Raw genomic sequence first — 11,468 nt, forward strand, 5'->3', positions numbered from 1 at the left:
ATTTGATGGTTTAATTCCCACCAAGTTGTTCCCAAGCCAGATATTGAATAGCATTTTTGACTGAAAACTCACTGCTACTGAATCAGCTGGGAGGTGGCTGCTGTCTGTGGGCAGAGAAGTGCTGTAGAGGTCAACTGACTCAGAAATTTAGTGTCTGACGCACAGAGAAACTAATGACAGAATTTCAGATAAATTCTCCATATTCGCAGTAATATTTGTTGAATTATCTGCTATGTTCCAGGCATCAGGTTAGGTGCTGGGAATAAAAATATGAATGAGACACAGAAGCTAAACTTTTGTTGAGTTCATAGTCCAGATATAAATATAAATAAATAAACTATAAATTTATAATTTAATAATAATTAAATAATACATTATACATATAAATAATACATATAAATAATAATTATAACATCATGTAATAAAGGCAATGATAGAAGAATGAACAAGTCAACAGGAAGCAGAGACGGGTCATTCCTTCTGTGGGGGTACATTGGGGATCTTTTAAGAAGATGGTTTTTGAACTGGGTCTTGGTTGTAGGGCATTAATGTTTGCTGAATGAATGCATGGGCATATTAACTGTGTGTGTGTGTGTGTGTGTGTGTGTGCACGCGCGCATGCGCGCGCTTGAAGGTATGCATGTGTTCCTGAAGGAAACAGCAGGTATCTGCTATCTTGCAGTCCTGAGGTTGGCTCGTGCTCCATCCCTCCTTTGCTGGGTGATGTTAGGAACATTATTTCTCACCTATGAACCTAATGTTTAAACAAGAGCAGTTCTTGGTGTTTTCTAATAAATAATACTGCTTTGCAAATTCTGCTTTAAGAAACTCAGTGTGTGATAATAGAGATTTATAAAACAAAAATAATTTTATTATTATACACATAAAAACCATTCTTTACTTCATAAAATAATTTATTTTCAGAATGTTTATAATTTCTCTTTAGTGCATTTCAAATGTAGTTTGACTTAACAAAATCTTTCCTTATAAATATCTTGCTTTTAAAGAAATATAAATCTCCAATTATATGGTATGGATCATAAAACAAGTGTTATAAGTACTAGGGAAAAATAATTTATGTTAGAAATGTAGGGATCCTAGAAGCAATGAAAAAAATATGTTGAATTTTTTAAACTCAAAGGGAATTTCTTCAGTTGAACTGCTTATCCATTCATCCACTCACTAATCTATTCATCTATTGTAAGCCAAGAGTTATTCATTTTTTCCTAAAGTTGTAATTATATTGAGCACAACCAACTTAAAAATTAATCTCAGGGGTTGAAAAGTCTAAGATATTGTCTAGTTGTCCAGATTTTTTTCAAAAATAAAATTTAGATCACCCATATCTTTTATTTATTTATTTATTTTTGAGACAGAGTCTCCTTCTGTCACCCAGGCCAGAGTGCGGTGGTGCAATCTTGGCTAACTGCACCCGCCACCTCCCAGGCTCAAGTGATTCTCCTCCTCAGCCTCCTGAGTATCTGGGATTATATGTGTCCACCACCATGTCCACCTAATTTTTGTATTTTAGTAAAGATGGGGTTTCACCATGTTGGCCAGCCTGGTTTCGAACTCCTGACCTCAAGTGATCCACCTGCCTCGGCCTCCCAATGTGCTGGGATTACAGGAGTGAGCCACTGTGCCTGGCCACCCATGTATTTATACCTTTGGTGAATCATAAGGTAATACAACAGGTTATCTCTTTTCTATTAATTTTTAGATGAGAATTTGAATTTCACTCTTTGCCTGAAGTAAATGTTACTCTCCAATATTTCAAATGTCCATATATTATTTAATATGCCTGCTACTTGGATCTTAAATATTTTATAATTCATTTAGTATATTTCACCAGGTTAACCCTAAGAAAAACTTCTAACCATCTTAACATTCATAAGGATATCTTTGGCTTTTTGGACATCAACTTGGTACAAAACACAGTTTGTTACAAAAGATGTAAATGAATTAGAAACAGATGTATTCTATTTTTGTGAATAAATGCAATTAATGGTTTAAAAGCTCGGAGAAAAGTGTGTGCTAAAATTGAATTACTGGAGAGATAGTCTAGGAGATGTGACTAACCTCAAATAGGTTAGGATCCCTTTCCAAGTCCACCATAAAGTGTTTTTTTGTTTGTTTGTTTGTTTGTTTTGTTATTCTTATCTGTGTATCTACATGTTTAGTCAGTATTTGTATTTGTGACTAATTTGGAACTCTCAATTGGTGTTAGATTACCTGGAACACCCGTGAAAGGAACTGTACTTTAAACCAGGGGCCCCCAACCCCTGGGCCATAGACCAGTTCCGGTAGGAACCAGGCTCCACAACTGGAGGTGAGCCATGGATGAGCGAGCATTACACCTGAGCTCTGCCTCCTGTCAGATCAGTGGGAGCATTAGATTGTCATAGGAGTGTGAACCATATTGTGAACTGCGCATATGAGGGATCCAGGTTGCACACTCCTTATGAGAATCTAATGCCTGATGATCTGTCACTGTCTTCCATCACTCCCAAATGGGACCATCTAGTTGTAGGAAAACAAGCTCAGCGCTCCCACTGATTCTACATTATGGTGAGGTATATGATTATTTCATTAAATATTACAATGCAGTAATAATAGAAATAAAGTGCACAATAAATGCAATGCACTTGAATCATCCAGAAACCATCCGCCACTCCAGCCACCCGCTACTCTCTCTGCCCTGGTCCCTGGAAAAATTGTCTTCCATGAAGCTGGTCCCTGGTGCCAAAATGGTTGGGGACAGCTGCTTTAAGCCACTTCCTCATAGCTTAGACCTACTAGATAAATATGACAGTTAAAGTAATCACTTTATCATTTCTAGCTTTTGGTTCTGTTGTAAATGTCCACTTGTTGCATTCATTAATTGCCCCCCTTGCCTCTCTGAAGTAGGCATTATTGAGTCACGTCCAGAGTTTGCTCAATTAGATAGGACCAATAAACTGAATTCACAAGCAGATCTGATATTTAATATCCAGAAGAGGGCAGTAGGACACAGAGATTAAAACCCACTCAACTAGATGCTGTGACTAACAAAGGTTGCTATCAACTACTCAGTGTTAGATAAATCCTTACCACCTTCCCTTTGGCATACCATGGGCAGCGTGGTGTGGCTAAGAAAAGAAACTAGCACTTGCTGATCCCCTGCTACATATCAAGCACTAACCAGTTATTTTTCATGTGTTAAGTCTGACAATCGTGAGATGTAGGTATTATATTATTCCCATTTATATTGATGAGAAAATCAATGTTCAGAGACCTTAGGCAACTTGCCCAAAGTCACACAGCAAACTGAGGTCCTGACTTAACCCCATAGGCTCTGCTCATCCATATCAGGGTTTGGTTACTGACCCTACTACTCATAAATTTATTGACCTGGGGAAAGTAGTAATTTAACCATTCAGTACTTCAGTTTCTTCATCTGTAAAGTAAGACTAACAATATCCTCTTACTGTTTTAAGAATTTGTCTCTAGATCAATTTCTCCATAATCAGCTCTACCCAAGTGGATAGATTTTGTCCTTGGATAATGTTTTAAATTAGAATTTAAAAATTGGACAAAGTTAAGTCTAGAAAGAATATAGAAGAGCTTGTCCAACCCTTCTAGAGATGACAAAACCAATGCCTGGAGGGTTCAAATGACTTTAAACTGGAGTGACAGACACTAGAACTCAGGATGGACACCTTTACCCAGATCTCTTTTCTTACCTCTCTTCATCATCTGTTGGGGATACAGACACATAGATGTTGATGATAAGGGTAAATGCTGATGATAAGGGTAAAAATAACAATAAGTGTTCCTTAGGAAATTATAGAAGAGTTACTTTATTTTAGAAGGAATTTATTTTGTTAGGAAGTCCTGGTTTCCTTGTTCTGTTTAAGAGGCCAATATATATGATTTGTCTAAGACTGCTGGTTGACAAGTTGGGAAAGATCAGGGTATGCACCTTTAATATACTCTTTTTTTTTTTTTTTTTTGAGGTAGAGTCTCACTCTATCACCCAGGCTGGAGTGCAGTGTGCGATCTCAGCTCACTGCAACATCTGCTTCACGGATTCAAGTGATTCTCCTGCCTCAGTCTCTCAACTAGCTGGGATTATAGGAGCCCACCACCATGTCCAGGCAATTTTTTTTTTTTTTTTTACTAGAGACAGGGTTTCACCATGTTGGCCAAGCTGGTCTCAAACTCCTGACCTCAAGTGATCTGCCCGCTCGGTCTCCCAAAATGTTGGAATTACAGGCGTGAGCCACTGTGCCCAGCCAACATACTCTTGAAATGAGAAATGCTCACATGTAGCCTCCAGTCATAGATTCACATTACTCTCCCTTTATCAATCCATCTACCTGGCTTTCCAAGGATCTGTGATGGAGAGGCTAGCTACTTGGAAGCAAAGTGGGAGATTTATGTAGAAATGTCTCCTTTGAGAGATTTTGAGATAACCAGCTGTATTTTATTTCATTTCTTCTAACTTTTTCCTTTGTGAATTTGGTATAACTTTCTTTTTTTTCTTTTCTTTTCTTTTTTTTTTTTTGAGACAGAGTCTTGCTCTCTCACCCAGGCCGGAGTGCCTTGGGTGCGATCTCCGCTCACTGCAAGCTCCGCCTCCTGGGTTCACGCCATTCTCCTGCCTCAGCCACCTAAGTAGCTGGGACTACAGGCACCCGCCACGACGCCCAGGTAATTTTTTAGTAGAGATGGGGTTTCACAGTGTTAAGATGGTCTCGACCTCCTGACCTCGTGATCTGCCTGCCTCGGCTTCCCAAAGTGTTGGGATTACAGGCATGAGCCACCGTGCCTGGCGGAATTTGGTATAACTTTCTAGTACTCAATTGCACTCATGAAGGATAAAAGGAAGAGAAAACAGAGAAAGGAAAGAGGAAAGTGGGAAGGGAGAGGAGAGAGAGAGAGAGAGAAAGCAAGAAAGCGAGAAATGCTTCAGTCTTCATCGTCAAGAGGCTGAGATGCCAAAGCACCTTGTTTATGTGTTTGAAGCCCCAGGTTCCACTGGCCTGTGGATTTACGGACTATGGCTGGGAAAGCTGATAGTCAATTAAATAGATGCAAAGAGCTTTCTATTTTAAAGTTACAATCAAAATGACTTGTTTCCGTAATTTATCCAAAGGTGGCATTTTGTGTTAGAAATTGTTTGGAAAATGGTGATTTCTAGTAGTTTAGGTCATCTATCCCTTTGCTCACCTTTAAGGTGGTTTCCCAGATCTCACACCTTCCCGTTAGTCATGAAATCTATAAGGCTGTCCGTTTTCCTTTCCCTTCTGGAAACAGAAGTTCTCAGGAGTGTGGAGAAAGCCAGCTTATGTAGTGAGCCATGAACACATGTCCTAAGTACCAGGACATATTCTGGGCTGTCTCAGAGGCTGAGGGGAAAGGACGGGTGGAGACCAGTAATGTCATTGCTTCTGAACTCAGCACTTGAACATCTGCAGAACTCGTTGACGATTAGTCATGTGTCAAAGTCTTTTCCAGCTTTCTGTTATCACTAGCCAAATTTATATTTTATTTGTGTTTTTTGGCCTAATACTTGGCCTCCATGCCAGTTATGCCCAATCTGATCTCACATCCAGCGCCTAGAACAGTGCCATGAACACAGAGTTATGACCATACTTATTAATCATCTCAAATGACCGTTGAACTGGATGCTTCTGACCTCTGTCTAATTTAAATGGACTTACTGGAAAACTAGATTTTGAGATGCGAAATATAAAAAAAAAAAAAGAAAAGAAAACAGTGTTTGGCCATGCAACATGGTCTCTTTAAATACAGAGTTTAGCATATTAACAAATCTGACAATATTGCCTGTAAACTGCTGAAATAACTCCTGATATATTTCCTGCTGGATGGCACCAAATTGTGGTACAGCATTGCCAATGATAACCCTTTGTGAGAGGTGAAGTTTCTAGAGGGTGTAGTCTGCCCATTCTACATTGTATAGAGATCTTGCTGCCTTGGAACACTATTATTTCAGCATGATAGATGTTTGATTCAAGTTGTAATAATTTTATTTCCCACAGAATTCTTGGAAGGAAGTGATGGAGACACACACACACGCGCACACACACACACACACGGAGGCATGTGTATAATTTTTCACCAAGAAGCCCTTAGTTACCCATAGAGATGTTATAATTTTAGATGTTTGAAGGATCAGAAAAAATAGCAGATAGTAAAATCTGAGAATGAAATGACCACAATAAGTATTAAATGCTTGTATTGTCTATGATAACAAATGAGGATTGTTGCTCCTTAAAACATGGTCAGCCATATAAAAGGTTAACACGGTCAGTAGTGTTTAATACAGATTAGTGGTGTGTTGAGTTATGAGAAGACCAAAGGTCTGACTTTGCCATTTTTACAATAGGTTCAATGATGGATATTCAGAATATCCTGTATCTCATCACCCTGTAATACCACTATCACTTTTATCATAGAAGAATTATGTTATTCCATATATGAAAAATGCATTCTTGAACCACTGTGAATTAGTTTTTAATGTACTGTGACCTTGGATTGCCCTGGGATATTAATGTTAAATGATTACTTCTGAATGCTTTTTGAATAGCTGCATAGTGCAATTAAATGTGCAATACATCATGGATGGCATAGCTAAACGCTTCTTCTGGTCAAGGAACCCAAAGAGTTCTTGGGAATGATGGTAATTCTGCATTGCTGAGGATAGGAGAGAAAAGACTCTTTTGTTAGTAGTGAAATAAGTACAGACTGAAGTAGATGATAACCTTTTCCTGGGGTTAGTCAATGGGAAATAAATTTTTGATTAATAACCAGAATGGAAAATAATTTTTGATTACTGACAATGTAGTGTTCCGTTCTATCTGCCAAGTGCTCAAAGTGAATAATTGTTCTCAGTCTTTATGAGTGACAGGTTGCCAAATAGTATGTGTGGGCACGTGTGTGTGTATGTGTGTATGTGTGTGTGTAGTGGGTAGATAAAAAAGAATTTAGTTCATATTCTAGCCCATTTCCTAGAATGGGCTTATATTGAATTTCAATTTGTGTCAGTGTAGAACCTTGTAAACCTTGTACTTAATCAAATCTCTTTTTATCAAATTATTAGGTTTTGGGAAATTATAACAGATGAGTGGATGGCATGGAAGAGCCATGATGAAGTAGAGGACCTTTGGCCTATTGATCAATGACTTAAATTCAACCATGTTGGCTGGTGGCTGAAAGTGATTACTCTCCTGCTGGTTGTGGACAGGTGGTCAGAGCCTAGTTGTCAGCTGACCCCACGAAGCAAGGCCTGTGTCCAGTGGGCCCCCAATCAGAACTGGGCTTAGCTGTCTCACAGATGCTCTTTATCCTTTAGGTGAGAGGAGTGACTCTGAAAAGCCTGCTTGAAAAGTACCCAACATTTGCTGGCACAGTGGCTGGTGCCTGTAATCCTAGGAACTCCAGAGGCTGAAACGAGAGGATCCCTTGAGCCTGGGAGTTTGAGGCTGCAGTGAGCTAAGATGGTGTTACTGCATTCCAGTCTGGGCGACAGCACAAGACTCCATCTTTTTTTTTTTTTTTTTTTAAAGGGCCCAATACTAGAGATGCTCAATGTATGATCTGAAGATTTCAATCTTTGAGTTGTCAAGAAGAGGAAATTTTAACTAATGCAGAACTCAATTTTTCTTTAACTTGTAACATTTTAGAAAGAAAACATTAATAAGGACTTTGGTTTGCTGTCATGAAAACAAGCTGCAGTTGTGCCAGTCAGCACAATTTCAGAACTCAGACTTAAGTGCATCAACCCAACCAGGTCTAGGCTAGCTGTGGCCTCAAGTAAGACCTACTTGAGGGGCTGAATCAATACTGAAGTGCTCCAATGAGCCTCTCCCAGAGATCCCCTGGAGATTTTATGGGCCTCATTAAACCCAGAGACAGAAAACAAATTTATCCGTAGGGTTGAGTTCCTCATACCTAACCTTTTACTCTCTGTGCCTGCAATTGTAAGCCTTGCTTGCTGTTTGAAGACTATGACCTTATATTTTAAACGTTAGTGTTGTTGAGTAATAGCACCAGCCTAGATGTACCAATACTACTTCTCTAGAATGATACTCATGTAAATTAAATGTCAATATATTCACACTCTGTATTAGTCTGTTTTCACATTGCTGTAAGGATACTACCCAGGCCAGGTAATTTATAAACAAAAGAGGCTTAATTGACCCACAGTTCCACATGGCTGGGGAGGCCTCAAGAAACTTACAATCATGGTAGAAGGGGAAGTAGGCACATCTTACATGGTGGCAGGAGAGAGAAGCACGAAGGAGGAACTTCCAAACACTTATAAAACCATCAGATCTCATGATAACTCACTCACTATCGTGATAACAGCAGGGGAGAAACCACCCCTGTAATCCAGTCATCTCTCTCTTTTGATACGTGGAGATGACAGGTCCCTCCCTTGGCATGTGGGAATTACAATTTGAGATGATATTTGGGTGGGGACACAAAGCCAAACCATGAGACACTCCCATCTCAACTGACTGACTTCTCTGGGTGAGTCTTCAAGGACCTTTTTATGTGTACACATATATAGCTGCTATTCTAGAGTTTTATTTGTTTATGTATTTATCATGTGTCTCCCCAGTAGACTGCCAGTTTCATGAGCAAGGAACGGTGTTCGTCCTACGCACACAGCACCCTAGCACAGTGTTTGCCACATAATGGATATGCAATAAATATTTGTGGAGTGAGTAAATGAGTAAATGTATAGACATACTTGTTAGGATCACATTTACATGCCTGTGTGAATGGAAGAAGGGGCCTAGGAAGAGGAAAGGGGTAGAAGATTAATCCTTTTACCTAATCAAGTTATGAGTTTGGAATGTAATTACAAAATATATAATGTGAATCAAAGAAATTCAAAGCTCTTCCATGGGGCAGAGCAGAATTAAGAAATCTTTCAGTGCTTCCTTGCTGGCTTTGAAGCTCACTAGCTATGAGCTAATTCCCTTCTTAAATGTATTTGAGAAGCTCTGTTTCTCAAGCAGAGTTTCTCAAATTTTGATGAGAAACACGAATTATGGCAAGAGCTTTCCAACTTCTCTGATCCAAGAGTGGCCAGAGAAATCTTTCCAAAATGCAAATCTGATCATGCCACTTCCCAGTTTAAAACCTTTCAGTGGAACTCAGTACCTTTTAGAGTGGAATCCAAACTTCTTCTTGTAGTTCACAAGGCCTTTCTTGATCTTCCCTTTCTCTAATCTGCACCCTCTTGTCTCACTCCCTCTGGCTATCACCTGCAGTTTCCTGGGAAGCCAAGCTGCCCCACTGCTTTGTGCTTTTGCAAGGGATAGTCCCTCCCTTTCTTTTGCTTGGTTAACTCTTTTTTTTCTGTTCAACATCAAGTTTAGGTTTTATCTCTTTTTTTTTTTTTTTTTTTTCTTTGTGACAGAGTCTTGCTGTGTCGCCCAGGCTAGAGTGCAGTGGCGTGATCTTGGCTCACTGCAACCTCCACCTCCCGGGTTCCTGCCATTCTCCTGCCTCAGCCTCCTGAATAGCTGGGACTACAGGCACCTGCCACCATGCCTGGCTAATTTTTTTGTATTTTTAGTAGAGACGGGGTTTCACCATGTTAGCCAGGATGGTCTCGATCTCCTGACCTCTTGGTTCACCTGCCTTGGCCTCCCAAAGTGCTGGGATTACAAGCGTGTTTTTGTTTTGTTTTGTTTTGAGACAGAGTCTTGCTGTGTTGCCCAGGCTGGAGTACAGGTGGCATGATCTCGGGTCACTGCAACCTCTGCCTCCTGGGTTCAAGCGATTCTCCTGCCCTAGCCTTCCGAGTAGCTGGGATTACAGGCACGCACCACCACGCCCAGCTAATTTTTGTATTTTTAGTAGAGATGGGGTTTCACTATGTTGGTCAGGCTGGTTTCGAACTGCTGACCTCATGATCCACCCACCTTGGCCTCCCAAAGTGCTAGGATTATAGATGTGAGCCATGGTTTTACATCATTTTGATACCCTATCCATACCTTCCTATCACCAGGCTCCAATATATCTCTCTCCTTTCTGCTCCATGTACTCATGTGGCTCCTCTAGCTCTGTGATTGTGTGGTTCTGGCCTGTTCTTTCATCAGATGTTGAGCACCTTGGGGGCAGGACTCTTCCATCTCTGACTCTCTGGTGCTCGTGTAACCTGCACATTCTCATTGCTTGTGCTGGTCCCTGCATCCAGCCATGTGGAGCCACTCCTTTCTATCTGTGTATTCCATACTTTCCCACCTGTCTTGGTTCATTTGAGCTGCTCTGACAAACATGTCATACATTGAATAGTTTAAACAGTTTATTTCCCATGGTTCTGGAGGCTGGGAAGTCCAAGATCAAGGCATTGGCAGATTTGATGTCTAATGTAGGTCTGCTTTCTGGTTCAGAGACAGCCATCTTCTTGCTGTTGCCCTCATAAGGTAGAAAAATAGTGAGGGAGCTCTCTTGGGTCTCTTTTATAAGGGCACTAATCTCATCCATGAGGGTCTTGCCTTCATGACCTTATCACTTCCCATAGGTACCACCTCCTAATACCATCATCTTGGGGTTTAGGGCTTCAACATATGAATTTTGGGGGGACACAAATGTTCAGTCAGAGCACCACCTTAGTGTCTTTGCTCTGGCTGTTCCCTTTGCCAGCGATGATCCATCATTTATCACCTTAGTAGTCATTACCTAATATAGTTATGTATTTACTAGATAGGATTTGTCTGCTTCCCCTTTCTGTCCCCCTCAGGGACATTGCACAGAGTAGGTACCATATAGATATTTGTTGAATGAATGAATGAATAGAACGATGCTGGCAAGAAGACCATAAGCTCACCTTGCAGTGAAATTAATGATGTTAAACTGCATCTTGCTTCTTTTCTCTGGCTTATTTTTTTGGCTCATTGCCAATTTCTAATAACTTAAGTCCATGGTGGCTTTTCCAGATTCAGTGGTACAGTGGAGAGAGAGATGGAAACAGTTACAAAAGCACTTAGAAGATATCTTCTGGTGCAGGAGCAAAGAAAGTGGAATGAAATATTCTTCTAACACACTTGCAATAGGAAATTTCTGTTCACTGACCCCAGATAAAACCATTGTATGTATCACTCTAATAGTTTATTAAAAGTGTATTTTTTTCTTCAAATTATTGCAGATTGAATATATAATTATTTCAAAAACTGGGTCTAAAATTTGCCTTGCAAATCCTTAACTCCCTGAAGGCATTTATCAAATGCTAAGTGGCAACTCCAGAGCAGTAGTTTACTGGGTAATGAAAATGCTGAAATGGAAAAATCACAAGCTATATATTTTGGAAATCTTGTTACGTATTAATGTTTTAAAATAAATACACTTTCTTTTCTATAAGCCATAAATAGAATCACAGCTCATCTTAAAGCACTATGTTCATTTAACAATCCAAAAAGTGACTCGTAAATCAAGCTAAATGTTAC

At 39.9% G+C, this 11,468-nt stretch overlaps 1 long non-coding RNA gene across 4 annotated transcripts in view; it reads left to right on the top strand.

Moving 5' to 3' along the window:
- The window catches only part of LOC139355808 (uncharacterized), a 41,587-nt gene extending 31,996 nt beyond the window's left edge, over positions 1-9,591 (top strand). For 2 of the 4 annotated variants that reach the window (XR_011606884.1, XR_011606886.1), the window contains exons 2-3: positions 4,554-4,692; positions 7,106-9,590. This is a non-coding gene — a long non-coding RNA (uncharacterized lncRNA). The other 2 variants (XR_011606887.1, XR_011606885.1) reach the window with 2 other exon arrangements.
- Positions 9,592-11,468: the final 1,877 nt, after the last annotated feature.

Source organism: Macaca nemestrina, chromosome 8 (genome assembly GCF_043159975.1).
Source record: "Macaca nemestrina isolate mMacNem1 chromosome 8, mMacNem.hap1, whole genome shotgun sequence".
Lineage (NCBI taxonomy): Eukaryota > Metazoa > Chordata > Mammalia > Primates > Cercopithecidae > Macaca > Macaca nemestrina.